The sequence below is a fragment of the Marmota flaviventris genome, chromosome 13 (genome assembly GCF_047511675.1).
Source record: "Marmota flaviventris isolate mMarFla1 chromosome 13, mMarFla1.hap1, whole genome shotgun sequence".
Classification (NCBI taxonomy): domain Eukaryota; kingdom Metazoa; phylum Chordata; class Mammalia; order Rodentia; family Sciuridae; genus Marmota; species Marmota flaviventris.
In genome coordinates this window covers 54,524,101-54,542,611 of record NC_092510.1, presented here as the reverse complement: position 1 = coordinate 54,542,611, position 18,511 = coordinate 54,524,101, and the positions used below count along the sequence as shown (strand labels likewise).

The 18,511-nt window shown below is 38.9% G+C and overlaps 1 long non-coding RNA gene across 1 annotated transcript in view; it reads right to left on the bottom strand.

The window, feature by feature from the left end:
* Positions 1 to 4,046: 4,046 nt before the first annotated feature.
* LOC114104448 (uncharacterized) overlaps positions 4,047 to 18,511 on the bottom strand; it is an 84,618-nt gene continuing 70,153 nt past the window's right edge. Inside the window, exons 2-3 of the long non-coding RNA XR_003584846.2 lie at positions 8,705 to 8,772; positions 4,047 to 4,131 (exon numbers count right to left, since the gene is read on the bottom strand). This is a non-coding gene — a long non-coding RNA (uncharacterized lncRNA). The remainder of the gene's footprint in view (positions 4,132 to 8,704; positions 8,773 to 18,511) is intronic.

The window sequence follows — 18,511 nt, the reverse complement described above, 5'->3', positions numbered from 1 at the left end:
AAAGACAAGGATTTTGAACCATTTGCCTTCCTTTAGTGGGGAGCAGGGGGGGCAGAGGAGCAATTGTTTTCCTTTCCAGGTTGTTTTTGAGGAACAGCTGCTTCTCTAGGCATTTGGCTATCTCTTCTCTAAGCCTGAACAAAATCACTAGGAGCTGAAGACTGGGCCAATTTTAAAAATTAGATACCTTAAAGCTAAACAGATTGGGCTTTTTCTCTCATGTGAGTACTCTTTCTAGCAAAATCAGAAAGAAAAAAAAGGTACTTTGACATATCTTGGGATTGGTGGTGGTTGGCAGGGGGCTTTCTGAATGTAAATAAAATGAACCCAACTCTTTGGTTTCCAAACCAAGTGGTATGTGAGGTCACAAATGAGTGACAGCTAAAAAGATTGTCCAATTTCCAAAAGCAATAATTGCTACCCAGGTAATTATTAACAGTAACCAAGGCTGCTAATTCTCTTCCTTTGCTCTATTACCTCCTGCTCACTTCACTGCAGAGTTCCCTTTATGTTTCCATGGAAATGCCGAGTGGTTTGCATGAAATAATCTTTAAAAGCAAGCATGGGAAACCCATCCTTTGTGTATTGATCTTATTAACTACATTCTGTTGCACCACTTTGATATCAGATCAAATGGATCATGTCAAACCTTTGGACTGTGTATTTTGCTCCATGTCCTCACTCAAGTCTTTTGTGAAACAATACAGAGTGGGTGTGATTTGAGGGTCAGTCTGTTGTAGATTTCATAACTGAGTGGTCAGATTTTTTAGACTGCTCAGTATCTTTAAATGGCAATAGATGTATAATGTCATTTTTCCCTTCTGTTAGTAATGGGAGCATTAATTCCCCACTTAAATTTAATATTATGTTTCTATATCATTCCTATTATTGGCTCCAGATCTCTATCCTCTCATAGCCACAGCTTTCCCTGTTCATGTTCTTGAATCAAGTAAGTTAATGCAGGTGAATATACCAAGAATAATGCATGGCACATAGATAGTTCACCACATACTTTTAAAATCCCTTTCCAGTCTGTATTGTGATTATCCTTATTAGCAAATAGATGACTTTTCAAGTAGACATCTACCATTCAAGGCAGGATAATAGCAAAGGACTGGGTTCGTTTGTTTGACTTTGTTTTTAGTAGCAGTCAACTCACATTTTTTATTGTCAAGTTCCAGGACAAAGGATCCAGAATGAATTTGGTGAGAGAGAAGCAACTCGAGACCTCTTCTTTAGGAACATAACCTGGTTGTCACAATTCCTTTTGTGTGTGACACAGTCAGCATATGCATTCGTCTATGTAGTATCAGGAGTTCAAGAACAGGGATTGGAAGAGGGAGGGAGTGCAGTTACTGAGCACACAGACCCTGACCCCAGATTGACTTGGCTTCAATCTTGCCTCTGCCACTTACAGGATGTGGAAGCTTGGGGCAATATGTCGATTATTTTGTGCCTCAGTCCCCTTGTCTATCAACTGTGGCTAGTAACACACTAATCTCTAAATGATGTTATAGAAATTAAATTAAAATCTATAAATTGCCTTAAAAATGCCTGATGCATGATAAGGATATTGTTATTATTCAGAAATGACCTTCATCTTTGTGGTGTGTAGTGAAAGGATACTTGATAGGTGATATAAGAGAAGATGTGCTTTTTGGAGAGAGAAAAGAAATTTTTGACATGAGCAGTAGTTGGAAAGTTTAGTATTGGCCAGAAAAGATTCCTCAAATGTAGAACACTGAAGAAGGGAAAATGTACCAGGTTTAGGTGAAAAATGAAGAATAATTGAATCATGATTTTAGATAACACAGTAGGAGAAACAGGTGAGGGTGTAGACTACTTCTGTTCTGACATCACTAGAATTAGGTAAGTCTGGACCATGGTTGGAGTTCAGCCAATGAATGCAGATGTGACTGAGATTCAGGATGTGGATGTGAGCTGCTTTGCTCCAGCTCCTGAAAGGGTGGTGGAAAGAGAAGCTGGTTCAGAAAAGACCAGTGGCTTCCCATGCTAATAATAACACGATGGAAATGCCAGATGTAAAATAAGAAATGCTGTTTTAGTCAGTTTTTTTTCTTCTTTTTCTGCTGTGACCAAAAGATCTGACAAGAACATTTAGAGGAGGAAAAGTTTATTTGAGGGTTCATAGATTCAGACCTCTCAGTCCATAGAAGGCTAGCTCCATTCCTTGGGGCTCAAGGTGAGGCAGCATATCATGGCAGAAAGGTGTGGCAGATGAAATCTGCTCAGGAAGTTACAGCAGGAAGGAAAGAGAGAGGGAAAGGGAGACGGAGGATGATAGAAAGAGAGAGAGGGAAAGAGAGATAGAGAGTGCTTGCTCACCAAGAACAATATATATACCCCAAAGGCATACCCCCAATATTTACCTCCTCCAGCCACACCCTACATGCCTTACATGCCTGTAGTTACTACCCAATTACCCTGTCAAAGGATTAATGCATTGATTAGGTTAAACCAATCATTTCACCTCTGAACTTTCTTGCATTGTCTCACACATGAGTATTGAGCTGTCCGTGGGCTGTGTGTGGACTATGTTGCAATAGTAGTTTAAGGAGGGGATAAGTCTGGCATTGGGAACCTCCCGTGGCACCCTCAAGGGGATTGATTGCCTAATGCAGGTGAACTTCCCCCCCCTCAAGCTCTGCCAGAGATCCTACACAGCACCTGAGATGGGGTGTGACCTGCCAAGATGTCAATCAACCTGCTGACTGCAAGACACCATGAAGCCAGGCTCTGTCCTTGAAACCTTAATCCTTGCCTTTGATGTCCCTGGATATAAATAAAGCAAGCAAGGGCTCCATTTTGCCAGAATATGGAAGCTCCATCAGTCTGATCAGCTTGCATGTTCTGCCCCCGCTTTTGAAACTACTTTCTGTGTCCTGTGGTTTTTTTTCGTTCTTCTGTTTTTCTTAGCTTTTATTTCCCAGCCAGCCTTTCCACCGAGAGGAACTCCATTTACGTTGCCTGTGCAGGATGCTTTTGGGAACACCTAATATCTAAACCTTAACAAATGCCTATTAGGATTAGCTCAATGCATAGAGGAGATCTGAGGTGAAGTCTGGAAGGCAGGGTTGGAAGGCATACAAAGGAAGACAGCATGGGGCATAGACAAAGTTCTATGTTAAGCCCATGTGCTTGGAAACCTATTTGGTACTATAGTATGATTTTTTGTGAAATTGTGTTGTCTCTTTTCTTTTACCTAATAGACTTTGCCCCATGGAAAATATTCCAGAGCAAGAAATTCTAAAGTTCATTCTCCTGATGCTGTGGCTTTTGTAGGTCTATTTAGATTATTAGCATTTTGAATATCTGCCTTAGGCTATATGTATGAATATATATATATATATATTATAGATGTATAAGGATATATAGAGATTTGTAAATATATAAAATTCTATATATAAAATCATATACTCATATATAAATTTTTCCTTATTATATATTTAATATATGTTAATTATTATACATTAATATTTATATGGATTGTACACATATACTATCTACATTTACCTTCCAATTTATGTAGTTCTTTAAAAAATGAAAAGTGTTCTATTATTTGTATTATGATGATTACTTGTTTAATATGAAGGTGTTCATCTCAGTCTATTGGTCTTGTATTTGTATGTGTGTGTATACCACACAATATGTGGTAAGTTTATGCATGTACATGATGGGTAAACTTCCAATTTAAAATTTTTCAAGGGAACAAGTAAAACATAAAGACTAGTGAAAAAAAAAGTCATATAGGAAGTACTCTTTCATACATTCTTATTTAAATGATACTGAATTTCATAGGCTCTTGAATTTCAATTTTTTCACTTAACTTTCCCAAATTTAAAAAATAACTATAAAAGTCTTAATACCCCTTTTTGTGATATAGAGGAAAGAGCCAGGGCTTTGAAGATCAATAGATTTTATTTCTTTTTCTAGCTGTAAGAACTTGAGCAAGTCACTCACTTTCTAAGACTTATGGGGACTTTTTTCTATGTATAAAGCGGTAATAAGGGGCTGGGGATGTGGCTCAAGCAGTAGCGCGCTCGCCTGGCATGCGTGCGGCCCGGGTTCGATCCTCAGCACCACATACAAAGATGTTGTGTCCGCTGAAAGCTAAAATAAATAAATAAATAAATATTAAAGTGGTAATAATTAGTACTGTGTTAGTCAGCTTTACATTACCGTAACAAAGCACTGAAATGATTAACTTATTTTTTAAAAATTTTTACTTGTTCTTTTTTAGTTATACATGACAGTAGAATGTATTTTGACATATTATATATACCTGGAGTCTAACTTCCCATTCTTGCAGTTGAACATGGTATGGAGTTACACTATTCGTGTATTCATATATGAACACAGGAAAGTTATGTTCAATTCATTCTACTGTCTTTCCTAGTCCCCTCCTCCTCCCCCATGAATGTAAAAAAGGTTATTGTGGCTCATGATTTGAAGATTACACTCCATGATCAATTGACTCCATTGCTTTAGGCCTGCTATGAGGCAGGACATCATGGCAGGCGTTCATGGTGGAGCAAAACCATTTACATTGGGATCTAGAGAGCAAAAAGAAAGACAAAGGGTCCAGAATCCCACAATCCTCTAAAGGGCGCATCCCTAATGACCTAAGAACTACTCACTAGGCCCCTCCTCTGAAAGGTCCCATCATTTGTCAGTAGCACCATCCTGGGCACCAAGCCTCTACTTACCACATGGACATCTGCAGGTCATTTAAGACCCAAAGTGGAGGGAGTAGGAAGGACTGAGTGCAATTATGTATATGAAATAACTGGCATGTAGTGGATCCTCTAAATCCTATTATGATTATTGTCAGTTACCTGTCACCTTTTTTATGTTTATAGCTTTTAAACTATAAGAGAAATAATGCAATTAAAGAAATAAAGACAAGTGAGCATAGAGAAGAAGGAGAAAATATCTAAAAAGAAGGACAGGAGAAGAAGGAGAAAGTGAAGAAGGAGGTAGCCAATGGGAAGGAGAAGATGAAGAAAAAGCAGAAGCATAGGAGGAGAAAGATTTCTCTCTACCTAGGATGATCATGCTAATTTTTAATGTATGGGTTACCCTGGTGGCAATTCCTCTATACACATATGCAAAAATCCACATGTACGTTCTCAGTAGATACATATCTTACAAAATTGCAGCTCCCCCAAGCATGATTTTTAGCACCCTTATTCTTTTTTTTTTTATTATTATTTTTAGGTGTAGATGGACACAACACAATGCCTTTATTTTTATGTGGTGCTGAGTATTGAACCCAGGTCCAGCCTACGCTCCACTGCTGAGTCACAATCCCAGCCCTAGCACCCTTATTCTTAACACTTAATAATATATGATAAACATCTTTCCATGCCAAAAAATGGAAAAGTTAATTATTATGACTAATATGCATACAGTGTTATGAATGTTTAATTTACTTTTATTCAGTATCCATGCCTTTTACAATTAAAATCTGTTATGTTTTAATTAAAATCTTGTTTCCATGAATACATACTCAAAACAGTTCATATGCTTTGTAAAAATTGCAAGTAGAAGCCCATTTTCATCTCTCCTGATACACAACTATGCACCTCCTTCTTACTTTTGTATTCTCGATCTTTTCAGAGAGAATTTCTGTCAACAATTGGGAGTGTATCCTCCTGTACCTTTTTCTAAGTGTGTGTGTGTGTGTGTGTGTGTGTGTGTAGTTGATTTTCTTTCCGGTTACTTTCAATAATCAGTCCTTGAATTTAAATATATTTTTCATGATTTAGAAATATTTAGTACTTAGAGAAAATATTTACACAGCTTTAGTCAAAGAGTAAAATAAATCATACATAGTTTATAGTTTATTTATATTGAATTATGCATAGGATTAGGTTAAATCTAGAAAATCAGCTGCCTCAAATACTTTTTGGTAGTGGATGGACGCAGGTGAATGGAACATCAATTATAAGTGAAACATATTCAGGAAATCACTTAGAAGTCAATGTAGAACATTTTACAGGCAGTTCATTTAACCTTATAAACTTTTTCATAAGTTTCACAATTATACATCTACACTTATAATCTGAGTGTGTGTCTTTCTAATCTAAACTCTACAAGTTAGATATTGCATGTATAAATCAATATAGTCTATATTACATTTTCATGGTTTTCCTAGTAACAATATCTCATTGAAAGCATCTTGATTTCCTTAATACTATAATAGAATCAAACTTAAAAATAGTGTGAAATGTTAACTTCAAATGATATTTCTAAGAAAGGAAATGGATTAAATGGATAAGATAAATAAGGATCTACTTGATATTATTTTTATACTCCTCTCAATGTTAAAAGCACTGGCCTAGATTTTCCAATCTATGGTACAGATCTGAATTAGTAAAATTGTCATGTATACTTTAAAATTAGCTATTGTACTTGTGAATATTTTCAGGTGATGATAGAAAGAAGTGCTTACATAGCTAATCCTGTACTAGGATGATTTAGCACTGATCCTTTTTCTTTCTGAAGATTTATTTAAAATGCAATCTTACATAATCTGGGTCATTGAGTAGAACTTAGAATTAGTAACTGGAACCTAAAGCTGAGAATAGGCAGAGTGAAGGAGCCCATACAACTTTTTAAAACGATTCTCAAAAATTACACTTGATCCCATCCAGAAGCACTAAGAGGTTAGCCCTGCGGTCACTATCCACCATCCAGTTCCTACCCGGGTCAGAGTTTACATGAGAAGACCAGAAGTGAGTACAGACTGCGGGAATCACCAGAGTTGGCAGTCCCAGGCCTTGTGGGATATTTATAGTATGTCAGCCTAGCTAAGCAGGAGCTGTTTCCCAGAATTCCCTTCTTAGTACTTCAGGGGACAATTGGCCACCAGAGACTTTTGCATGAGAATCAGAAGGCAGAAGTGAAGCAGCAGCCATGTTTTCTCTCAGAAAGTCAGTTTCAGGTGCCACTCAAGCATATTTAACTGATTTTACAAGTACAAGGCAGCAATCCAGCTCACAGATCTTCAGGTTCCCATCTGATCTCCTTTTTCAGTGAGCTCCAATGACAAATGTATGTGTGGTCCATGGCAAAGGTCACCAGCTTCTACAATACTCCCCATTTTAGAAATAGGAAACTTAGAGGTGGTGAGAGACTGATGCACGTTCTTGTCCCCTCTACTTTATGTCTACCTTTTCTTTCTGATTGTCTGAGCTGCTGATGTTTGCCCCAGCACCAGAATGCAGAGCAACAGTTGTATATAAACCATATACAACATATAGGCCCTCCATAGTCAAGGCTTCTTCTGCACAAATGGATTTAGCCAAGTGAAGATCAAAAATATTTTAAAATATATTGCATCTGTAGTGAACATGTACAGACTTTTTTCTTGTCATTATACTATAAACTATACACTATAGCAACTCTTTACATAGCCCTTACATTGTATTAGTGTATTAGCTTTTTGTCACTGTGACCAAAATACCTGAAAAGAAGAGGAAAAGTTTATTTGGGATCATAGTTTCAGAGGTTCAGTCTGTAAATGGCCAACTCCATTGCTCTGGTCCCTAGGTGAGGCAGAACATCATGATGAAAGGGTGTGGTGGAGGAAAGCCACTCAGAATGTGGCAAGCAGAGAGAGAAAGAGGCCATCAACAGACATAATTCAGGCCATGACCTCAGTGATTTACTTCCTCCAACAACTGCCTATAATTATCACTCATTCAAATTATTAATCCATCAAATAGATTAATCCATTGATAAGGTTACAGCTGTCATCATTGCCTAAAAGCTACATCTCTGAACTTTCCTGCATTAGGAAATCTCACTTTCAAAACATAAGCTTTTCAGGGTGCTTTTCTAGGTCCACATTATAAGAATTAGGGATTGTTAATAATTTAATTATCTAAAGATGATTTGAGGAATATGGGAGGATGAGTGTAGGTTATATGCAACTATAACATTTATTTAAGGGATGTCAGCATCCAGATTTTGGTATCCAAAGTGTGGAGTGGTGGGGTGGGGGTGAGGAAACACTGGATTTATGTCATCTTTTGGTATCCAGGGAATACATAAAGAAGGATAAAAAAGAATCACTTGGAGACTAAAGGATTCCCAATAAAGGGAGACAAACATCTTCCTACCCCAACTGTATGTTTCTTCTCAGCTAGAATCCTAAAGGGTCTCCTCTGGGCTCTCCTCTGAGCATGGAACAGAGAGTGAAGGGGAAGTAAGAGGGAGAACTCAGTGCATCCTCTGGAGTTCAGGGCATGGGTGAACATGGAGTTTAGGGTTTGGCTTCTTCCCAGAGATCTCTGTAGATCACAAGCTGGCCCATAATGCAGTGTGCTTGGGGGAAAGATAGGAGTAAACTCCTACCTACTTTACTCACTGGGATATATAAAAGAACTTCTCCTTGGCTCCAGTGCATGAGTCAGAAGCCATGGTACTGCCCAGGTGCTATCAAGTGAGGACTGCCCTATCAGGTGAGCGGTTTGGAAGTGTAGAACTGTGGTGGGAGACAATGGTTGACACAGTTACTGTTCAGCAATGGAGTAGTGAGGGGAAGGTGACTCCTGTCCCCCAAAGCCATTCAGGGACTAGCCAAATGCAGAGGCCACCCGTGGCAGACAGAACCAAACCAAGCTGGAGTGAGGTGAAAGATGCCTCCCACTATAAAGAGCCCTTCAGAGACCGTCACCTTCTCCCAGTTCCCCTTCCCAGAGGATGCAGAGACCCAGAAGTGGATGTGATGTTCCAGAGTCAGACCTAAAAGAGAGAGAGAAGAGAGGATTTAAAGGAGAAACCTGTTCAGGTCTCTTAAAATGCTGACCAAGCCTGTACTACAAGAAGACCAGGAGAGGAGATTTGTAATCTTGTGGGGATTCAACTTTCAAACTGTGCGGAACTAATTCGTTTTAAAATAACTTAAGTTTTAACAAAATGTAATGGAATATGCTCAAGAGAGCACTGGTGTAACTGTTGAGAAGAGTAGTTAGTGAAATTTAAAACTGTCATGTTGGAATCCACACTGCATTCAGACATTTCAATAAAGTGAATATTTTATAGGCACATCAATGGATTTATAAACGCATATATGGATTTACATACAGATATATTCACACATGTATACACATCTCATTTATATAAAGATAACTAATTTGGAAAGCTTGAGAACCTAGTGGCACCTGTGCCACATGCCTCACCCTGCCCACCTCCCTGGCACAAAAGAGACATTACTAATTAATCACTGCATTCCTTCACAGTGATCCAGGACTCATATGTATCATCCTTTTCAACGCAGCATGCCAGGCATTCTGTTTATCATCATTGTTCAAGATCCCAGAACACAGTTCAGGAGCAGGGAGTCTGATTTTTAAGCAGTCAAAACTGATCTCAGGAAAACTATGCCTTTTATTTGCAGAGTTTATTTATTCGTACTAAGGGCATATTTCTAGTGTACTTTATCAGCTGTCATCTGACTTCTCAGTCCCCACATAATAATCGAGTCAGCTAATTAAGAATTGGCATTTTACTGTAGAGTAAAACCCGCCACTACTAGTAGAAAATCAGGATGCTGACAAAATGAAGAGGATATAATAAAACCAACTTCCACTCACTAAGCACTGACCTGAGTCCCAGGTCCCTGAAAGGTGCTTCCTTTTAATCTTCTCAACAGTGCTTTTAGGAAGGCATAAAATATGTTCCCATTTTATAAGTGAGAAAACTTGGGCTCATAAAAGTTAAGTGACTTACATAAGAATACACAGTCAGTGTCAATCCTAGGTCTTTGTAACTACACAGCATGTGGTATTTTCTGGTCACTGCATAAATTATCCCTAAAATTTCAGCTTTAGATTTCAAAAAGTTGTCTGATGTCATGTAATATAGGAGCAGAGGATCCCCTACAGATAAGACCTAAAGCAGAATAGAATTAGAATAGATTATTAGAATATAACAGGATTTAAAAATAAAATAATACATGATGTTCTGATGATTACCCTGAGTCATTAATAAAATATTACAGTAATATGTTCTATAAATAGGGAAGCTAATTAGAATATGTTTTTATTTCATTAATTAACATGTTTTAAACTATCAGAAAAATGTAGTCTAGTATGTGCCTATGTTGTATTCTACTATATATTATATAGTCTGTTATTGAACCAGAGATATTGGACACTTCAGGGTGACTATGTTCATGTGTGTATAGGCACATGTGTGTACACACACACACACACACACACACACACACGGTTTCCTAAGAGGAATTATTAAAATGCTTTTACCAGCTGACAGTATGTCTCTACCTCCATCTTTCAGATCATTTTCTTATGATAAACGCCTTAAGATTTTTTTCCTTTCTTTTTTTCTTTAATGAAGCAGGGTATAAGATCTTGAAGTTCTTGGACATTTCTAACTGTTCGTGTTTTTCTCATTTTCACTTTCTCTTTAGCTCCTGGTTAACTCAATGGCCCTTGGTTTCATAGAATAATTTCACATTCTGCAAACAATGTAAAATTACTTTCCTCCCTCTGCATTTAATAGAACTTCTTTGGGGAGAACTCTCCCTTGGTGTACTTAGGAGCGCCCACTGCTCCTCATCAAGAGCTTTGCTTTTGGTTAGGCAGCATAGAGGGCTAGTTAACAAAAGTCTCAGAAAAGTGAGTTTAATTCTTTGCTCAGAAATTTAGTAACATCGTGATCTTAAGCAAAACACTTGACCTTATTTTTCATCTGTAAAATTGGCCAATATCAGTTTCTATTCTTTGGGTCACTGTAAAGATTGAACAAACTAACATATATAAAGGCCTTAGAACAGTAATAGGCACAGAGCAAGCCCTCAATATGTTTATTAATTATCATTATTTCCTAAAGCCTTTTTCTTTTGAAATTGCCAGGTGGTTGAATGTCTTTGTCTCAGTTTGTGCAGTGAGATAATTTCTTAGGTCCAACAATTTATATGAAAAGAGATCAGATCAACTGTGGAGGAAAGGAAGGGCAACCAATTCTCTTGGAGGTGATTATCAGATGCATACAGATTAAAATTAAACAGACTTTTCTCCAAGCACTCTTCCCTCTATGGATTTTATTGTAAAGTTTTAATGCTGAAATTTGGATGCAGCACAACTATTTCTATGACAACTGATAACTAGAGATATAGTTTGGGAAATTATTTCATTGTAATAACCAACAGATTGAAGCAGTAAAGAGAAGATCTCTCATTTAATATCAGATTCTACAAAAAGAGAGAAAAACTATGTTTTCTTCTTTTTAAAAAAAAAAAAGTTATATTGTTTTCAAGTTTGTCTCATTCAGAAATCTTCCCTTTACATTAACTCGGGTTCAGTTGTGAAGTCCCAAAGGACGAAAAGAAAACCCATCGTCTTCACAGCACATTGTTGGGCTTGCTTAATAAAAGCAGCGCCTGCTTTGTTTTGTTATAATCCTTCATTCTTTAGGATTTAATGAGACAAGACACTGTATTTTGAAATGAACACATATACAAAACCAAGTCTATTTCCTCTGGGGATAAATCCCTTATAAAACTCCAGCTCAACAAATTTAAATATAATAATGGTTTTGACTAAATCTGTACCCAGTGAAATCCACTAATGGAGACCACCCCATAGTTCAATAAAACAAAACAAAACAAGAGAGTCCTGTAAGCAGGTGGTCTCATACACAAATTCATGGTAGCTTATGTTCAATTATTAACCGGAAGGATTCAGGGGTAATATAGAGTTAGCACTGTTCTTTTTCCTTCTTAAAGAATATCCCTTTTTTCCCCTCTCCCCACTGCAGATTCTTAAGTGCTTAGTGATCTGCCTGGTTTCCCTAGAAAAACCAACCAACATAGTCGTCATAGGCTCAGCTGAGCTCTGGTCAACAAAAATGTCCTGCCCCTGTGTGGTATTAGGCCAATGGAAGGAAACCTCCAAAGGTAAAGATGAAAGATTTGGGGAGAAAAGGCTATTGTGCAAATGAAGATTGCATGAGTATAACCCATGCTCCTTTTCATTCTTGGTACAGAGGCCTGGTCAGAAGGAGTCAGTATCTGTATCTAATTTATACATTCAGCATTATGTATATGAAAGAATACCAAGACGGAGAAAATCTATCTCAGAGCAAGGAAAAGAAAATCACCCTGAACTCTGGCTTGTCAACCTAGCTACTAGTATGTATGCTTTCTTTCTAGACTTTTCCGTAGACACAGACATATACAGATACACAGGTTGTAATTCTTAAGGATATGCAGTTTTTTTTAATCGTGTTCTTTTTCATTAAACATGGAATGTTACTTCACAATCATCATATTACTTTTCATTGAATGTTACTTCACACAATCATTGTTTTAATGTTGGTACTAGAGGTTGACACACTATTTCTTCCCAGCCCAATCTGGCCCACTGCCTGTTTTGTAAGTAAAGTTTTATTGGAACACAGCCATATCCATTCATTTTTGTATTGCCTATGGCTGCTTTCATGCTACAACAGCAAAACGAGCAGTTGTGACAGAAATCCTATGGCCTGCAAAGTCTGAAATATGTACTGTCTGGCTCTTTATATGAAACATTCACCAACTCCTGGCATACATTTCATCAAGTGGACGTTCCATAGTTTATTTAATCAAACCTCTTTTTTTCTGAACATTTAGGTGGTATTCTCTTGTCTTCTTGCTAACATCTCAATGAATATCAGGGTTCATACTATTTTTATTTTTAAAACACAATTTCGTTAGTCATGGATATTTCAATAGCCCACAATTTCTATATAAAACCTCATGAAGGTGGGTGCTGCGGTGCACGCCTATAATCCCAGCAGTTCAAGAGGCTGAGGATCAGAAGTTCAAACCCAGCCTCAGCAAATTAGTGAGGCCCTAATAACTTAGCGGGACCCTGTCTCAAAATAAAAAGGGCTGGGAATGTGGCTCAGTAGTTAAGCACCCCTGGGTTCAAACCCTGGCATAAACAAACTCATGATACAAAGTGTTTTGTCATATCATGGTACATTCTTTCTTACAATGAGGTGTTCACCATATGGACAGAGCAGGAGAGGATTCTGGCTGACCTGTGAATATGTGGCTAACTGCTGGATGATAGTCTTGGAAGCATCATTCTGCTGCTGTCACAGGTATGGTTTTCCAAGGTGAGTGTGCGTTACGTGTTCCATCATTTGGTGGGTTGCCATATGTCATCTGCAGTGACCATTTTCTCTCCTATACAGATTTGCTGCACTAAATCCTTCTTTTACCACAATATCCAATTCAACCCTCTATCCCGGGGAGAACTGAGTTGCCTGTTTTCAGAGTGGCACGGTGGATCTATTTCTAATTCCCATGTGATTAACTGAAAAGAAGGCCAGGTCTTGATATCTTGGGGGTAGCTATGCTTATTCTCAGCATGTCCGATTAGGAAAGAATAAATTAATCAGGAAAGGAAAGTTAATTGACTCCATGGGCTTTTCCCTTCCTAGGCAGCTTCACCTCATCCAGGCTCCATCTGCAGAAAGAATTCTCCTTCCCCAAGCAGACCTGGAATGACTATCTGGGGGTCCTTGGGTGCACTGTAATGCATGCATAGAGCTCCCCACATGGAAATAGGCAGCTTTTTGGGAAGGAATGGCACACCCTTCACCCCACTCATCATTTCGATATAGGAGGACAAAATATCTTATACAGGGGCAAGGCAGGCTTCACCCATGGAAACAAAAGGCTGCTTCACCGGCCCTCATCTTGCTCCTTGGAGACCTACAAGATGTAATACCACACTTCCTCTTTGTTATTTATCTAAAAGTGAGGGTGAGGCCATAAGAGCAATGGATGGGGAGAGACAGGCCAAAAAGGTGCCCTCTGCTCTTGGACACCAAGATAATATACTTCATCCTATCTACATGGGTCAGGTAACCCTTCTGAAATTTAAAAAAACACACACACACACACACACAATAATTCTAACTTGTGTTCCCTCCCTACTTCCCCCAAGCCTTCTCATATATAACTTTCCTGTCTCAACAGTGATTCTGGTTTTCCCATGAACTGTTTTTTGGTGTATGGGGGAGGGAATCTCATCTTTTACTATTTAACTGTTTCTCTGGCATCTATATTTCCTTTTGTGTGTGTGTGTGTGTGTGTGTGTGTGTGTGTGTGTTTATGCCAAAACCAATATCTATCCTTATTTCAAAATCAGATTCTTAACATTATAACAGTGATATTTAAGAATGACAAAAAGTGGCAGATATAGAGGCTGCTAGAGAAGGGATTCATGTGTCCTGGAGCCAGTTTGCAATCTTTGCTGAGCTTTTATGGCAGTTCTTGTTGGTTGCTCGTCAGTCTATACTCAGTGCTGTTTGTCTTCTGAGGCGTCTCTCCTGTTCTCCAGCAAACCTGGATAAACTCTTTGAGAATAGAGTCCCCATATGTTGTGTCATGAGATCTAGCACAGAAAGACTCCATAAGCTTCTGTTGGGGGTATATTTCCTCCCTCTAACAGTTATAAGGCAGTCTGGATCCAACCTACCCAGGTCAAATCCTGCTTCTGCTGCATTAGCTTTATACTCACTGTGTGGGCAAGTCAGTTAAGCCCTCTCTCCCTCAGTTTCCTTATATAGAAGTGGGGAATTGTGAGCAAAGGCTATTAATGTGCTTAGCACTGCTTCTTTCACCTGGTAACACTTCATAAAGATTAACCATAATTAATATAAGGTGATATAATAACATTCACATGCACATGAGTTGAAAATCTTTTAAGTAGTAATTATCATTGCCCGGCCCCCACCATCTTACAGCTAGAAAAAATATCAAATCAAAGAAATAGTTTTCTTGTTCCAGATCACACAGTGAGTAGCAGGGCTGGGATATCAACCTAGGTCTGTCGACCCCAAACTAGAGTCTCTGCATCTTCCCACAGTCTTCAGTTTCCAGGGTCCTGCACTGGGGTTATTCATAGTCTCCCTCCACCTGTCAAAGTTGCTACCAATAAGCAGAATGAAGAGATAGAAAATAAGCCCCTTTGTATGTCATCTTTCCAGCCGTGGGTGCTGACAGTTTGGGGTTTCCTGAGTCTCCCTGATGAGCACCCTCTGTGACTATGTCTCAGAACACTGTGGCATCAGGCAGGAGATCAGCTCTGTAATTCCATAACTGTTCACTCACTGGCTGCTTAGTGAGAATCCACAATGACAGCAGAGATCCTTTCCATGATGAGAAATTGCCCCGTCACACAAATCTATTTAGACCACATCCTTCTGGGGTACAACCACCAGTTGATTTAAGATGCAAACCTTTTTGTAGCTCATTGACAGAAGGATGAAATATGGAGTTTACCCAGACTTTTCTTTGCTGAAGTATTTATTGTAAATCATTAGTTACTGTGAGTTGCTACCCATATATCAAGCAATTCCTACTAGCTCCAAGTGCTGAAAGAACTCTCTGTGCTTTTCTAGAAAATGTACCATTTGTCCAAGAATATAATTATTGTATTACATTTTTAAAATCCCAAGTTCATATATTCATATGGAGAAACTCAGACCCAAGGACACCCAATTAGCTGGGAACAGCCAATGTGGTTTTTAATGCAGAAACCACAAGTCTTTGGGGATGTTTCTGAACATGGATAACTAATACCTCACCTACAATTCAGGATGGCAGCCAGAGAAGGGAGGAAGTGGACAGACAGGGCACAGAGTATCCCCCTGTGCCAAGCTTTGCATTAAACACTTTATATAGTTCCTTTAATTCTCCTGACAACCCCTATGGGTAGGTATTATCATCATCATTTTACAAATGAATAAACTGGGGATCACCATCTTACACCACAAAGCAGTAGAACCACAATCCGTACTGAAAATGATTAACCTCCCCAAGTCTTTCTGCTAGATCACCGTACACAAGACTTACAGCCTGAACTAGCTTATTCCTGGCTTTTGCTGGTTTGATTTTTCTGTGGGTGGCTTTGTAACAAAGAGGATGACTGAGGTCCCCCATCATCAGGGAAACCGTTGGACATGAAGGAGGAAAGCTGCTATGTATAGCAAGTATTTTCATCTCGCCACCAACAAAGATCAAGCACAAGAAATCTGAATCCCCCCAGGGGTGAGAGAAGGGGTAAGGTTCTATTTCCCCCTGTCCATTCTATCCAGAGCCTGCAGCAATATGGGCAGGCAATTAGTAAGAACGGATTTGAGCAAAACACCAAATCTGATTGATGCTGAAAGCACACCCATGTGGGAGCACACAAAGGGATGGAGAAGAGGGGTGGTCATATGAAGCAGGGCCTGTTTAAAAATTCTAATCCTCATAAGCTTCTGAGGAAGCTGTTCTTTTCACTGGGTGGTTTTTAATATTTATTGCCGAAGGCTGTTTTAATCCTGATGAAAATAGCCTGTCTTCAGGAAAAGAAGTGCTGTAGCTAGCTAGAATGAATGAATGTGGCCCTGGCATTTATAATGCATTCCCAATTCACAGAAGGTAGAGGTGACCTGTAAGTGAATCTTGATCAAGTTCAGAAAGGACTACTGTCAAGAGGAAGTTGAGTTCCAAAAAGGGGTTGTGTGGGCCAGTTCTAGCCATGTTACTTCCTGAGTGGGAGACCCAAACTTCTAGAAGGACAGCAGCCCATGTGACCTACAGGTGAGAGGGACTGAGAGTTCATCTGCCAGGATCTCGATCCCATTTCGAGTTTCTAAGTCTCAGTTTCCTCATCACTGATATGGAGACAATCATGAAGGCACCCCTTCTTGTTTTGTCTTGATATCAGTTCAGATAATGAAATGTAAATTACTTATCATGGATTCTGGCACAGAGTAAGTGCTAAATATCTGAGACCACTATAATTTTTATTATGGTATGGTTTTCCCCCAAGGTTACCCCTTATTTATTTATTGCCAGAAAATGAGGAGAATGCCAGATATAAACTAAAAGAAATTCAGAGGGTCTGTTGGAAAGATTCAGGGAAAATTGATGATAAATCTTCTATTGATAAAATTTGGATTCAAATCTGGCTGAAGTTGGGAGGGAAATAAATGCTCCTGCTATTGTGAAAGACAGACGCAAATTAACCGTGTACTCAATTAGTGTTTTCACTGGCAGATACAATGTGTTGCTTGTATCCAACCATGTCATCATGTAAAAGCCAAACAGAGCTGAACCTGGGCAGAATTGTGAAGACAAGAAGTTTATCTGCCAGGTTCCCAACTGCTTTTTTTTTCCCAACAGGTTCTCAACTGTTTTTTGTAATATTCCTGTTTTTTGATAACTGCAATCATTCAATTCAGCACATTTCTTTCTCTGTGCCATTTCCTATCAGCAGTCCTACAGAGGTGACTTAGGTTTCCCTTTCTGCCAAAGACAGAAAGACTAAGATTTTAAGATCTTTATAATCTGAAAGATGATGGTACCCACCCCCACTCCCATATGAAAGTCAAAATGAGAACAGTATCAAATTGTAAAACAAATTCATCTTTCAAAGTGACATAAAGCTTAACTCTAAGCTGGAATTGCAGAATCTTCTTTATCAATTCCCTCTTACCTTTTCTTTCTGTGCCCCTGCTTTGCTGGTGCCCTAACCACATGTCTAATATGACTATGGAGAATCCAGCATCAAAATCCGATTATAAATATTATCAAGAAGAACTAGTAAAGATTCTGTTCTAGACTAAATTCTGGATATCTCTTCCAGTCTTGAGGAAAAGGCTGTATGCTCCCTCTAGTTCTTATTCTCAAAAGCACATCCAGTTTGCTTTCTGGTCTTTTACACCATCTTTTGCTTATAATAGGTAGTGTGCTGATTGGATGTCTTCCTCTCTCCTGCCTCTCTCTTCCCCCTCCTCCACTCCATGCGCAATATCAGTTACAAGCCTCTGCTATTTTTACTCTTCCAGCTCTGTGTCTCTGAAACACCTGTCTTTAGGCACTCATCTCTTTCAAAAGTTGGAGGGTGGTGGTTTCCTTCCACTTTTCCTTCCCCTTACCCAAAGAACTCAATTCAACAGTCTTCCCACGTGGCCTCCAAGAGGTTAGCTCACCAAAGCACGTGTGTCTGTTCATCTCTAAAGCAGAGAGGCCTTGACCCTGGACTGAGAACTGTATCAAATTGGTAAACCATCTCTTGAACAGTAGGCAACAGTGATGGGCGGTGGAGGGACAGACACTGGAGCTACACTGCCTAGGTTCACATATGAGCCCCCTCACTTTACAGCTAGAGAATCTGCTTCAAATTCCTCACCTACAGAATGGAGATTATAGCAGGATAATGATTCTGTAAAGACAGGCAAAGAGTTCACACATGTTAAATGCTTTGAAGACTGTCTGGCATCTGACAAAATAAACATTAGCTATTACCATTCTTATGCACTCCTTGTTTAAGAGGAAGGGGTTTGTTCAAAAAAACCTAGTGTCCTGATGAAAAAGACCTTGGTCACCAGGCATTCTTACCTGGTTTCCTATTTATTTATCTATTTGAGATAGGGTCTCAATAACTCAGGCTCAGGGTCTAAGTTGCTGAGGCTG